Source organism: Rattus norvegicus, chromosome 8 (genome assembly GCF_036323735.1).
Source record: "Rattus norvegicus strain BN/NHsdMcwi chromosome 8, GRCr8, whole genome shotgun sequence".
In the NCBI taxonomy this organism is placed as follows: Eukaryota; Metazoa; Chordata; class Mammalia; order Rodentia; family Muridae; genus Rattus; species Rattus norvegicus.
Genome location: NC_086026.1, coordinates 50,797,391 through 50,810,800, shown reverse-complemented (window position 1 = coordinate 50,810,800; position 13,410 = coordinate 50,797,391). Strand labels below are relative to the sequence as shown.

Sequence of the window (13,410 nt, the reverse complement as noted above, 5' to 3'; positions counted from 1 at the left end):
CTCTGCCCCCACTTTCAGCAAAGCCAGGCGGACCGTTAACTCAGGGTGACCAGAGGAAGAGCTAACTCCCACGTTTCAAAGACCATGAGCACCACAGTAAATTTGAGAACTGTTTCCTAAATCTAAAATTGTCAGATAAAACTGCAAATAGATTCCTGATCCAGAATTTACCACTGGACAGAAATTCTTTAGGTCCTAAGGAAAATGAGTATCTTAATTCTAATTTTCTCTTCTCATAACACATGAACAATAAAACAGAACCCTTTTGAAAGTCCTATGGGAACAAGAGGTGGTCTCAAGTAAGATCCATGCCCCCAGTACTGACCGGCAGATGAACAAATAGTAAAGGCACAAAATCTGTTGTCACACGGTCTTTCTGACATCATGCAGACTGGAATCACTTGCAAGTAATCTTGAAGTGACAAATCTCAGCATAAACATAATTTATTGTTTTCTTCTCTTTTCCTTTTTTTTTCAGTCTGTTTGTCTATCTTCCTCAAACATACAGATTTTGTCCCTTATGCCTAAACAGGCAAAGGCAGAGAAAAAAAGCAAGATATACTTCTGTAGAATGTAAAGAAAGGGGTCAGTTGTGTATCTGATACCTTTTGGGGTTGATTTAAGGAAAACACCACATAGAGCTTTTGACTGTGTTTGCTCAGAATCCTCTCTTCCCCCAGTTACATTTGTAAAGGTTTTATCTCCCCCCCCCTGCTAGAACCACAAGCATTTATTAAAGCAATATAGAGAAAATGCAGACGACAGAGTCCTCCCTGTAGACAATGCCCAAGCCTTATCAGACACCACGTTAGGTGAACTTCTCCCCCGTGCCACTCTGCCTTAAAGCACCATATAGCAAAGACTCACATGCTGTAAGGATGTCACATACATTTTCTGCTCACTCAGAGCTTCCTGGATAAAGAGAGATCTATTTGTCTCCATGGTGTTTTGCCACGAACAGTATCGGAGCTGCTGGAACACAATGGGAGATGTGTTTTCCCTTAACCTCTTGACTCAGATATGTTCTGATGCTAAACGTTATTGCATTTTGCATTAGCCCAGAACAGTGGGATATCAGTGACGGATAGAAAACGGCTGAGAAGAGTCGTGGCAGCTCTTATGTGCTCTACACTGCAGTTGGTGGCAGACTGCTAAGCATATGATATTTATTCAGAGAAAGCAAGGACCGGGAGTGAGGAAGGAGGTAGTGAGCTGTGCCTTTCTCATCCTTTCCATCACTGAGATAATCTGCCCTGGAAAGTAGCATGCAGGGTTTGATTAGACGTATCACCCTAGTGATCTACAAACCACACATCCATACACACAGCTTCTGTGGTTCTCTTCTATTGCTGTAATGTTGCCCTCGGGGTCAGTAGCCTGATAGTAGCCATTGCTGTAAACTCCTCCTTACCATCTTGCCCGTGTCTCTTTGACAGTATGGGCAGAGAGTTGGGAATGTCTTTTCCCAACTCTCCAGAGGCTCAGAAGTAAGAGTCTACTGTATGCGAGCAATGATTCCACAGTGAGCAGCTCAGAGCTGCACGTTCCTCAAAGCTCTAGGCATCCCAGAAATCACCTACTTATGCCTTTGGATGATGAAGTTTAGGAACTCAAATGTCTTGATTATGGGAGAATCAAGTTGAGTGACAGCATCCATCCTCCCTGGTCTACGGGGGTGTTTTGTTGAACGAGTGATTAATATAGTGTAATTTTCAGGAGAATGCATAATGTTAAAATATCTGTTTCTAAAGTACAGCTTCTTCAGTGCTGTACCATAGAGTTCTCTATTAGTGAAGAGAACTAAGCTGTAGTTCAGAGAAAAAAGACTTATTTTACCTTTAAATTATGTATACATGTACGTAGGTTTGTGCAGCTATCCAAGGAGGCATAAAAAGGGCAATCATCTGAGTTGGAGTTACGGAGTGTAAGCCACTCAGTGTGGGTGTCAGGAATTGAACTTGGTCAATTCCTCAAGAGTAGTCTGCATTCTTACTTAGCTGCTGAGCCTTCCCTCCATATTTTTAGGATAATATTTATAAGCACATTGAAAGGGGTAATTGAACGTATCTATCTAAAGGCAATAAGCAACCTCCAGATTTCTTAGCCCCAGTTTGCATAACCAGGAAACTGAAATTAAGAAATAGAAAACTAAAATTCCGTATGATCCAACCATCTCACTCCTGGGCACATCAGAGGAATATAAGTCAACATAGCACAAAGATAACTACATATTCATGTGTATTATAATAACTTCATGGTCTCCAAGGAATGAAGCAGCCTAGAATTGATAAAGGAAGGCAGAAAGTCTGTCATCTATACCAACAGGATATTATTCAGACAGAAAGCATGAAATCCTAAGGCTGGGGTCTGGCTCAGTTGGTAGGGCGCTTACCTAGCACGCAAGAATTCCTCAGCTCAACGCCCAAGCAAAGCATGGCAGTGCACTGATTGCCTGTAACCCCCACACTTGGAATATGAAGGTCAAGGAATTGGAAATTCAAGGTCATCCTTAGCTAGATAGAGAATTGGAAGCCAGCCTAAGGTACACTGGGGACTCGGTCTCAAAAACAAAAAATAAACAAAATGAAAAAAAAAGAAGATAATGAAATCGTATCTCTGGAAAAATGAATGAAATGAGAGAAGCTCACGTTAAGTGCAATTCTTGCATGTGTGGAATCTAGAAGTAGAAAAAAAGATAAAGTTTGGGAAGAGGAAGGAGAATGACAAGTGTATGAGTGAGTATGTAACAATAAAATACCTGAAAAAAAAATAAGTGTTTTCCTTATGCAAAACCAATGCTGCTCAAAAGCATATAGTATGTACTGATAACATTCAACTCACTTAAGAGTTGACCAATACTTAGGATTGAGAAAATTCATAGTGATGATTGAACTGAATGCCTTAGTTCTCTTTGAGGCTCCAGAAGGCCAAGAGTGGGTGATGAGTCAAGGCTAACGTTGAGGGGACCAGTGTTGTGTCCTTGGAAGTGCCTACTCAGCACAAAGATGGACCAAGGGCTTTAAATTTTCTAGTAATGAACCAAGGGGAAGAGGAATCTGTTGTCTAAAAATTAAAATTCATGAATGAGCTGTCTTTAAGAAAACTTACAAAGTTTTAAATATCCAGTTTCTTTAAACCACCCTGATAAGCATTCTTCACACGACAGAGATCAAGATTCCAGCCACACCACGATGTTTTGGAGATTGCCAGTATATTAGAGCACAGCTGGATTGAATAAACAGATTATAAAACAAAATGACATTTCTATTACTGATATAGGTCTTATAATTTTTATCTTTCATTCTCTCTCTTCCCTTTTTTGTTCTATTCAAACGGGGTCTCACTCTTTAGCCCAAGGTGAGCTAGAATTCACTATGCAGTATAGGCTGGCCTCAAACTCATGGCAATCCTCCTGCTGCACTCAGCCTTTCTAAGTGCTAAGATTATAATAAGCATGACCACCATATCCAGCATGATAGTTAGAAGTTAGCCTGCTGAAGCTTCTTTCTAAGTCCCAAGATTAATTCCCAGGAGATATTATAGACATTTGTGTATCAGTATATTTAAGAATTTGGAGATTAACAGTGGATTTTTAGCTAAAGTGCACTGAAGAGTTTTCCTGAAGGAACAGAACATATACTCAGCTGACGTGAAGATAAGGAGTCTTTAGAACCCTGTGGAAACAGATCCTAAGATGTCATTTCCAACATAATTTAAATATCCCACAGTCCCCAAACTCTGCTGTACCATAGGCCTCTAGATTAAAAACCACTTCACTTTAAGTTCCTGAATACTACACCATAGAAAACAAAGGGGCCATCACTAGAATTCAGGTGGACACAACCTATTGTCAAAGTCAGTAGATGAAGAATCATAGCATACCATTGTCTTCACAGTGGGGACCTCCCCAGTCCTCAAATGCTTGTGGGAAACACAAGTATGTAAATTCACTCAAGTTTAGAGGAATGAGGGCATATAAGGCTTTGTAAGATGCTTGAACACAACCAAGTAGATCCTTGTATGTTAAGCAGCTGCACATGTTGAATGCACAAACCCTCCCCCATAGGTAATGTGTTTCATGTCAAATCTAAAACAAATGTTCAAAATCAGGTCAGTTTTTTCTTCAGCCAGGCCTCAGTTTCTGCTAAAGGAAGAAGCACCGTGGTAATAAATGGGTGCATAAGATACAGGAGAGTCTTGATCCTCTATGGAGCATCATGGTAGCCTCTAAGAAAACCTTCCAAAACTTCAACCGTGCTTTATCCTTAAACTGGGGTTACTTATTCTTGACTCTGTAGTTACCTGACACCCACTGCCCACTGTCATTCTCCATGAAATATCTCAGCATGGAATCAAAATGGCAAAAGGACCCAATCTTTAAGATGGTTGGAGGAGAGAGAGAAGACCATACCTACTCACTCTACGTTATGGTGGCCGCCAGAAAATAATACAGTGTATTACATTGCTTCACAGAGTGCCCTCTGACTACGCATTTGAGTTTTCTTCTGAGACGTGTCTTGGTTTGCAGCAACCTTGTCCTAAATAACATAGCCGAGTCTCCTGTTTTGGGTGCTCGTTGCCAGTTTCGAGATTAATCTAAAACAAGTGTCATGTCTGTCATTCCTGACTGTGACCATCATCAGGAAATGAACTTTGATATAATCTGAATGCAATGAGCACCGTTCTGGCCTCGTGACATTGTTCTGTAGAAGACGGGTACATATCTCATCAACAAAGTTATAATGCAGAAGTCAGAGGCCAGCTTAGTTTAAAATCTGAAACATGAACTCAATACATAGCTCCAGAACCTCGAAGCTTCCTGTCACGGTGGGACCATTCTTACTTTCAATTCGATGCTACGACGAAAATTCAATGTAAAGGCAAAAAGATGGCCCAAATTTGTACCACCTCTCTGAGTTCACATCCTGTGCCATGAGCCCACAGGCATTCCTTCCTCCCCATCTCCAACCCCACCCCTGGCTTCAGGATTGGCCTTGTGTCTTCCTTTGACTAACAAAATACCAGCCTACGGAAAACAAGCAGAAGCTTACAAAACCCTCAAGACCCTTGATGGTTTTTTTTCCCTTCTCATTACTTCACCAGCTTCACCTTGAAGACCTGCTGGGTCTAGCTTGTTGGGGAATGTGATGTGGCAGAGAAGAACTGAGTTACCCCAGTGGTTCTACCTCCCACCCAATGGCTGCAATGAATCAACCCAACAAAGGCTATCACAAGTGCCCCACTGAAGCAGAGACTCCTAGGGTTATTCACCATTGATTATCTGTATGGCTCACTGTGCAGTATCATTGCGATGATAGGCAATTCATAAAAATAAAATCTGACCCAAAGAAGCCAAACATGGAGGCACGTCACGGTACCAATATGAAACAAATTTGAATTCTAAAATACCAGTAAAATATCTGCACTCAGTCTTACCTTTCAAAGGCTTTCCTAGGAAAAAGGGCCCGGAGGAATCATAGTTCGTTCTCACCATGTTGCTTTGTGCAAGTCCCAAGGAAAGCTAGGAGGCTGTACAGTTATCTCCCTTGTTGTAACTCTAAACTATACAACCTACTACCTCAGCCTGGGAGCATGCCGTCACAGTGGCTGGAGCGCTACCCTTTCTTAAGCCCTTCCATTTCAAGATAGTCTCACAAAAGTTCTTCACGCTGTTGCCTACTTGGGCCATTCATAAGAAACAACGCATTAAAGGGTCTGACCAAGCAAAAAAGTCAAGAAAACTCTGGCTAGAGATGGCTCTGTGGTGGGAATGAAGCAGATATTGGGGACTGGTACCTTTGAAATTTTATATCCATGCAAGTTAATGGTAGTATTATTATCTAACAGTTGTTCTGATCACTACACCAGTCTCTGGTATCCATTGAAGGGATAGAAAAACCGGGTGGTGTCTACATTTGGATAACTGGGGTGGGGGAGGGGAGGGAGTGGTTGAAAAACAAGGTTGTCTGAAAATTCTTAAGGGTCAGTACAAGAGAGGGAATGAATGAATGAAATCAGAACGGTGGGAAGACTGAACACAGTATTCAATCTGCTGAGCAAAGCAGGAGACATAGAAGCCATGTATAGAGAACATTCGCCTGTAGTTATCTACAATACAACATAAAATGCTCCCCCCTCGCCATTTTCCCAGAATTGTTTTGGCATTTTGTAATAATTCTTCCCCTGGTGGTTTCTTTAGCAGCCTGTGAAAATGTGCCTCTGTTCTTCTCTTTGTTAGAGAAAGAGGTAAATTCCTCTGATGGAATTCTGAAGTCTTCAACTAAGCTTTTCCTGTCTCTTCAGTCCCAGTGAGAGGGTGGGGCTGGAGAAAGACTCATTCGAGATAGGTGACTTCCTGGCACTGTGTCCGCTTGCATTTGGTCTGATGCTTGGCCCATGGCAACCCCTTCTCACTGCGAAGCTGAACTCTCATTTCAACTTGCCATGGATATCCTAACATGTCTGAACACTTTGGGAGTTCATCTCTGCTACACTGATGATGTATAGGACTAACTTCCCCAACGGATCAAGTGGTGTTTCTAACATGCCGCTCTACTCTGCTTCATAAGCCTGGTTCTTTCGAACCTGTCTAACCTTAGTCTCTTGCACAGCCTTCCTTAATAGTGCTACTCTTTGACAGGGCAGCCTTCCTTGGATCAAAGATACCTAGCTCCTTGGGTGACCAGGGGAGGCTGAGAGATTAATCTTATCAAGGAAACCCCCATGCATCTGTCAGAACGCAATTCAAAGAATTATTTATCTGATGACTTCATAATTTCTAATCTAATCTTCCTATCACTGTCATGAAAAGAATCATATATACACTTCTCGTTTATCTGTTATGTCATTCATTAGTTGCTGAAGTATGCTGTTAACATCTAGTACTACTAACATGACTGCTACTTGGTAAAGCAGAAGATGATAGAAATATAGTGTATGATGGACAGAATATATATATATATATAAATATTTATCTAAATTAAAGCAGGAATATACACACAAATGGCTAGTTATAATGGAGTATAAATAATGGGAGTATAAATAAACCCAGAGACAAAAGCTGGGTGATTTTTATACTCAGCCCCCTTATTCTTTTCCTAATACTGGACTATTCCTCATATTAGAACATCATTCCTGGTAAGGTGGATTTACTAGCAAGACTGCAAATGGCAGAAAATTCACAGTGAGTGAACTCATCCTGACCAGGTCATTTGAATTCCTGGATCTCATATGGAAACTCACAGAGGATTGCTGAGATTTCTCCCTCTAGCCACTCACATAACAGATTTAATAGTCACAGAACCCCAAAGAGGGAAACTATAATTTTTCATTTTACTTGCAATTTTTTCTTTCTTTTTAATTTTTTTTATTAACTTGAGTATTTCTTATTTACATTTCGAATGTTATTCCCTTTCCCGGTTTCCGGGCAAACATTCCCCTAATCCCTCCCCCTCCCCTTCTTTATGGGTGTTCCCCTCCCCACCCTCCCCCCATTGCCGCCCTCCCCCCAATAATCACGTTCACTGGGGGTTCAGTCTTAGCAGGACCAAGGGCTTCCCCTTCCACTGGTGATCTTACTAGGATATTCATTGCTACCTATGAGGTCAGAGTCCAGGGTCAGTCCATGTATAGTCTTTAGGTAGTGGCTTAGTCCCTGGAAACTCTAGTTGCTTGGCATTGTTGTTCATAAGGGGTCTCGAGCCCCTTCAAGCTATTCTAGTTCTTACTCTGATTCCTTCAACGGGGGTCCTATTCTCAGTTCAGTGGTTTGCTGCTGGCATTCGCCTCTGTATTTGCTGTATTCTGGCTATGTCTCTCAGGAGAGATCTACATCCGGCTCCTGTAGGCCTGCACTTCTTTGCTTCATCCATCTTGTCTAATTGGGTGGCTGTATATGTATGGGCCACATGTGGGGCAGGCTCTGAATGGGTGTTCCTTCTGCCTCTGTTTTAATCTTTGCCTCTCTATTCCCTGTCAAGGGTATTCTTTTTCCTCATTTAAAGAAGGAGTGAAGCATTCACATTTTGATCATCGGTCTTGAGTTTCATGTGTTCTATGCATCTAGGGTAATTCAAGCATTTGGGCTAATAGCCACTTACCAATGAGTGCATACCATGTGTGTTTTTCTGTGATTGGGTTACCTCACTCAGGATGATATTTTCCAGTTCCAACCATTTGTCTATGAATTTCATAAAGGCATTGTTTTTGATAGCTGAGTAATATTCCATTGTGTAGATGTACCACATTTTCTGTATCCATTCCTCTGTTGAAGGGCATCTGGGTTCTTTCCAGCTACTGGCTATTATAAATAAGGCTGCTATGAACATAGTGGAGCACATGTCTTTTTTATATGTTGAGGCATCTTGTGGGTATATGCCCAAGAGAGGTATAGCTGGATCCTCAGGCAGTTCAATGTCCAATTTTCTGAGGAACCTCCAGACTGATTTCCAGAATGGTTTTACCAGTCTGCAATCCCACCAACAATGGAGGAGTGTTCCTCTTTCTCCGCATCCTCGCCAGCATCTGCTGTCACCTGAGTTTTTGATCTTAGCCATTCTCACTGGTGTGAGGTGAAATCTCAGGGTTGTTTTGATTTGCATTTCCCTTATGACTAAAGATGTTGAACATTTCTTTAGGTGTTTCTCAGCCATTCGGCATTCCTCAGCTGTGAATTCTTTGTTTAGTTCTGAACCCCATTTTTAATAGGGTTATTTGTCTCCCTGAGGTCTAACTTCTTGAGTTCTTTGTATATTTTGGATATAAGGCCTCTATCTGTTGTAGGATTGGTAAAGATCTTTTTCCAATCTGTTGGTTGCCGTTTTGTCCTAACCACAGTGTCCTTTGCCTTACAGAATACTTGCAATTTTTTCATATCCTCTACATGGACAATTAGCCCGAAGGTGTAAACACAAGAAGGAAACAGGCAGGGGAGGGAAGAAGTATCAGAAGGAGAAGCAAATGTGAGAGGAAAAGCCTTGATGTGCTAGAAGGCTGGTAGATTCTTCTCATGATACTGCTTAGACAGATCAAAAAATGCAGATCAAAGATGGTTTCCCTCAGGTGCAGCCTTGTTCTGGGGAGAACGATTCAAAGGAGCTGGTCTTGAAGTACTAGTGGTTTTCAGTGTTCTGCTCTTTGGGTTGTGTGAATTTTCATGTTTGTTTGCACTGATTTTAGCCCATTATCATGTATTAGTGCAATTATAGTTCATTACGTAATTAGCGTAAATATTTGCAAGCGTGCAATAACAACATGCAATTAAGATATGGGATGATGTCATAAAAATTCTTACTTAAAAGTGACAGTAAATGGTATTTACAGCAGTTATGTATCTTTGGATATAGAGCCTTTAGCTTAAAAAAAAAAAAACTGTCTCTCACAGGTCCTCTGAACAGGTGGAAATTTGACCCCTAGCCTACTAAATATTACAGTTTTCATGGATGACAGCATCTCAAACAATACAGACACTCTCCACTACTGAGAATCTGATTAGATATCAGGGAACTGAGCACAGGCTTTGATTAAAATGTGATTCATTAAGGATTATGTCTATCCAGACCCATACAACTCTGTAAAGGGTTAGGGAATCAGGGTTGTGAAAAAGAAGTTCAGGTCATGTATCTGTCATTTAATAAAGTAATGAAACAAAATAGTCACCTATAAAAGTTTGTTGAATGAATCAATGAATCAATGAATGAATGAATGACTTTTGAGTTTTTCCCTAGCTTAAGGCTAAACCAAAAATAAAACATAGTCCTTTCATTTCCAATCACGTTTTATTAGCTTTCATGTTAGATGCAAGTATGTCCTTGAAGAACCACTCATGTAGACTACTATGTAAAATTCCAGTTTATCTGTAGCTATTTACATGATTAGCGGCTCCCCCCAACAAAAAAAAAAAATCTTAACAAGAGACACCAGGTTGAACGAATGAGGTTCCATAGTCTAAGATGGGGATTCAGAAGAGTTATCAAGATGAGGGGTTACAGGGAAACCCATCAAAAAGAGAATTCATACTGACTTAAAATGGAAAGCGAACCCAGCCATATCGTGCCACATTCTTCCCACGTAAGAAACACAGTGCATTATTTTGAAGTGCTATTTGGAATATGAGAAACCCTTCCAGAGCCCTTCTCAACTTCCCTCCCCACGGGCACAGGGCGAGCTGTTTGATCAGGTGCAATTCTTAGAAGAGGGATGATTATTTTTCCTGAATTTGGAAAACAGCTAAACTACATTCAAGTATCATCTCTTCATGGATATATTTGAGCTGTGAAGATTTGGGGATTTGGATGAGTTGATGCTCTGATCATTTGCCCCATGCTTAATTGGCTGTTGAAATAGAACCTCAGAGCCTTTCTTGGGAGATACCCTGACACTATTTTACTTTCTGCTTCTTCCTGTAGGATACTTGGTGCACTCGGAGGGAGCCCCAGAGGAACAATTAACATTGAGGAAAAGCCACTCATTCATGACTGTGGAGGAAGGGAAAAATACTGAATTTCATCATAGTGTAAAATATTTAATATCCTGTTGCTTGTGGCCAGTAGCCAGAGGCTTCAGGCTTCCTACTACAATATTTTTTAGCCAGATGAATCAAATGTTTGAGGCTTTTAGAATATTTGAAAGAGTCATATGCCCCCCGCCCTTCCCACCCCTGTGCTACTTGATTAAAAATACCTCCTTCAAAGACGAGGAGGAGGAGGAGGAGGAGGAGGAGGAGCAGGAGGAGCAGGAGGAGGATGATGAAGAGGAGGGGGAGGAGGAGGAGGGGGGAGAGGGGGAGGAGGAGGGGGAGGAAGGTCCAGCAATCCACTTACAGCTGGTTATTGTTCCTATATAGGCAACACTGAGCACTCAGGTCCCAGTGGCTCCAACTCCCCTGCCCTGTCCGGAGCACACCTGCAACATACTAGGGGATGACGGGTGCAAGCATGACGTTGCTCCCTGTATCGAACAAGCATTCGGCCAGCAGAGGTGCAGGCTTAACAAGTGGACCGTTTAATTCACTTCAGCCACTTCCAAGAGGCATGTAAATCAGGCCACATAGACTGTTTGCAGAGTGGGTGGATAAAAAGCCCAGGGCAGACAGTTCTATGGGACTCCCACCAGTAAGGACAGCCTTTCTCTTCTGTTAACATGCCATCATTCCATAAGAAAGCTTTCCTGACAGGTTAAACGTTGAGCCCTAGAGACAACAGACAACACTCCTCCATGAAAAGCAAAAGCAAAAGCACACATAGAAAGTGTGCCCTCAAAAAAAAAAAAGTGTGCCCTCCATGAACAGCATTTATAGATCCCCATGTTCCGTGTTCTGCCCCCTATACATCCGTGGGCTACATCTTCACGTATCCTACAGGAGAAAGACTTCTAGCTGTCTCTGAAGAGTGTGGCTCTTATAAGGTGACAAAAATGTATGCACAAGGATTTCATATTAACTCCTGCTACTGCTGAAAGCCTTCACCAGAAACAAACAGTTAAGGGAATTCTTGATATAATACTTTGACCAAAAGCGAATGTGAAAGTCCCAGAGCCGTCTAGATTCCATCAATTTTTCACCCTGCCTTCTGTTTACAGACTCTTCAGCTCACATTGTTGGAGGGAGACAAATATAGTCAGTTTTGCTTTGATCTGTGGTCAGCTTGGCTTTCCAATCCTGGCACAATGGTGACATTTAAGAAGGAAAGGGATAAAATTATTTTCATTCCAGCCCTTTAAACACGATAAAGACTTCAAAAACTGCTCTGGGCAGAGGTGAATTTGGATGTAAACAGAATATCTTTTTCTATTGGTGTGTGTGTGTGTGTGTGTGTGTGTGTGTGTGTGTGTGTGTGTGTGTGTGCACGTGTGCGTGCGCGGGCTTGCTTCTTTCTTGTTTGTTTTCTTATTGTACGCACAATAGTGGTTACAGCGGTATAAACAGGCAGACCGACATGTCCATCTCCCTCTGTCTGTTAAGGACCCAGTGGCCTGCACTTGCTGAATGATGAGGGACAGGATAGCTACAAGGTGCAACCCACATTGCAGCCAGAACCCGATCGGCAGCGTCAGCCAATCTTTTCACTTTCTGGGAAAGATCATCATAACTTTGAGAACAATTAGGCTCCCAGAAAACAAAACAAACCCTTGTTTTGTGTGAGCCTATTTACTCCACAGTCAGCAGTCAGCTGTCTGAATCCCTGGAATTCTTGCTGCCTCATGGGCAGCCCAGCCCCCTAACCTGACAGCTGAGACCAGTTAGAAGCAGTATGAGAGTGCGTCTCTTAAATAACCTTATCCATCGTGGCCCAAGAGCTCCGTTCCCTCCTCTTCAGCCCTCTTTCCGTTTCTACAACCCTGAAAGGCAACCACAGGGAGACAGGGAGGGCAGGAGGTGAGGAGCAGATACTAGAGGCAAACAGGCAAAGCCCCTGGACTGTGGGATCGCCTAACAGACACATACCTATAGACACAAGCTTGTGTGCATGGTCAGCACAAGTTCGGATCTACGGGTTTGTGGCAACAGGCTTCAGTATCTTCTCTGGTGTGGGGGTTGACTTGTCTGAGGATAAAACGTTAAAACCATTAGTCCAACAATGAAGTTTGTCCTTGGCTCATTTAGTCCAACAACGGATTTTGCCATTGGGCCATTTCATGCCAAAGACAGAAAGGGTTTTAAAGAGAAGTCTCCTGTTCCCTCTGGTAGACCTAACTTTTCACTCACAGACGAAGTGAGCTTCAGGTGAGCTTCATTTTATCGGAATCCTCATCTATGTAGGCTAAACTAATGTCAGTATGGCCTATAGGCAGAACGAGACCGATTCTGAGCAACAGAACAAGTGCCCCGGATGTAAGGTAATTCTTTTAACTTCCGCGTTTCTAAACAAGCAGAATTAGCAAGCAAGTATGACTAAACAATTCAGAAGAGAGCTTTCCCAACCCATCTTAGCAGAGATTTTACTATACTAAACTAGAAGGTCTTCAAGAAAAGTTTGTGATTTTGAGCCATCCCTTCCGAACCCCATAATTGGCCCACGAACAACAAGCAAGTTTGGGTATATTTTGAAAATTAAGTTGCAAGAGAAAATACATCTCTGCTAACCCTAAAACTACTTAAGTGGCTAGGGTTGCCTCACTCATTATAAAAAGGTTTCATCTGTTAAGGTGCAATCGATTGTTTATGCAAAAGTTAAAGCTCCATAGGAAAAATGGGACCTTCAAGACAATGGACTTTTATGAATGGCCCTCCTGGGAACTGTGTAGTCCACATGGTCAGGATGAAAATCACTTCAGGCAAACTCGTTGGACATTTAGACAGTCCCTTCCCTCGATGTCAGAAAAAACAAAACAAAACAAAACAAAACAAAACACGTATCTTGTGCTTTGGGACAGTTTTACCACAAGCATTTTTTAATTTCTGCCCACTGGAAA

At 41.9% G+C, this 13,410-nt stretch overlaps 1 protein-coding gene, 1 long non-coding RNA gene and 3 other non-coding genes across 4 annotated transcripts in view; 1 reads left to right on the top strand and 4 right to left on the bottom strand.

Annotated features, from left to right (window-relative positions):
* The window catches only part of Mir100hgl (Mir100 Mirlet7a-2 Mir125b-1 cluster host gene like), a 265,006-nt gene that overhangs the window by 50,109 nt on the left and 201,487 nt on the right, over positions 1-13,410 (bottom strand).
* The window catches only part of Lnc215 (long non-coding RNA 215), a 118,106-nt gene that overhangs the window by 50,109 nt on the left and 54,587 nt on the right, over positions 1-13,410 (bottom strand). The gene's annotated exons all lie outside the window — the stretch shown is intronic.
* On the top strand, positions 5,495-5,608 carry Mir3596a (microRNA 3596a). The gene has a single exon (NR_037385.1). It is a non-coding gene; the product is annotated as a microRNA 3596a (primary transcript).
* On the bottom strand, positions 5,503-5,598 carry Mirlet7a-2 (microRNA let-7a-2). The gene has a single exon (NR_031801.1). It is a non-coding gene; the product is annotated as a microRNA let-7a-2 (primary transcript).
* Mir100 (microRNA 100) lies at positions 12,427-12,506 on the bottom strand. Its single transcript, NR_031858.1, has one exon. It is a non-coding gene; the product is annotated as a microRNA 100 (primary transcript).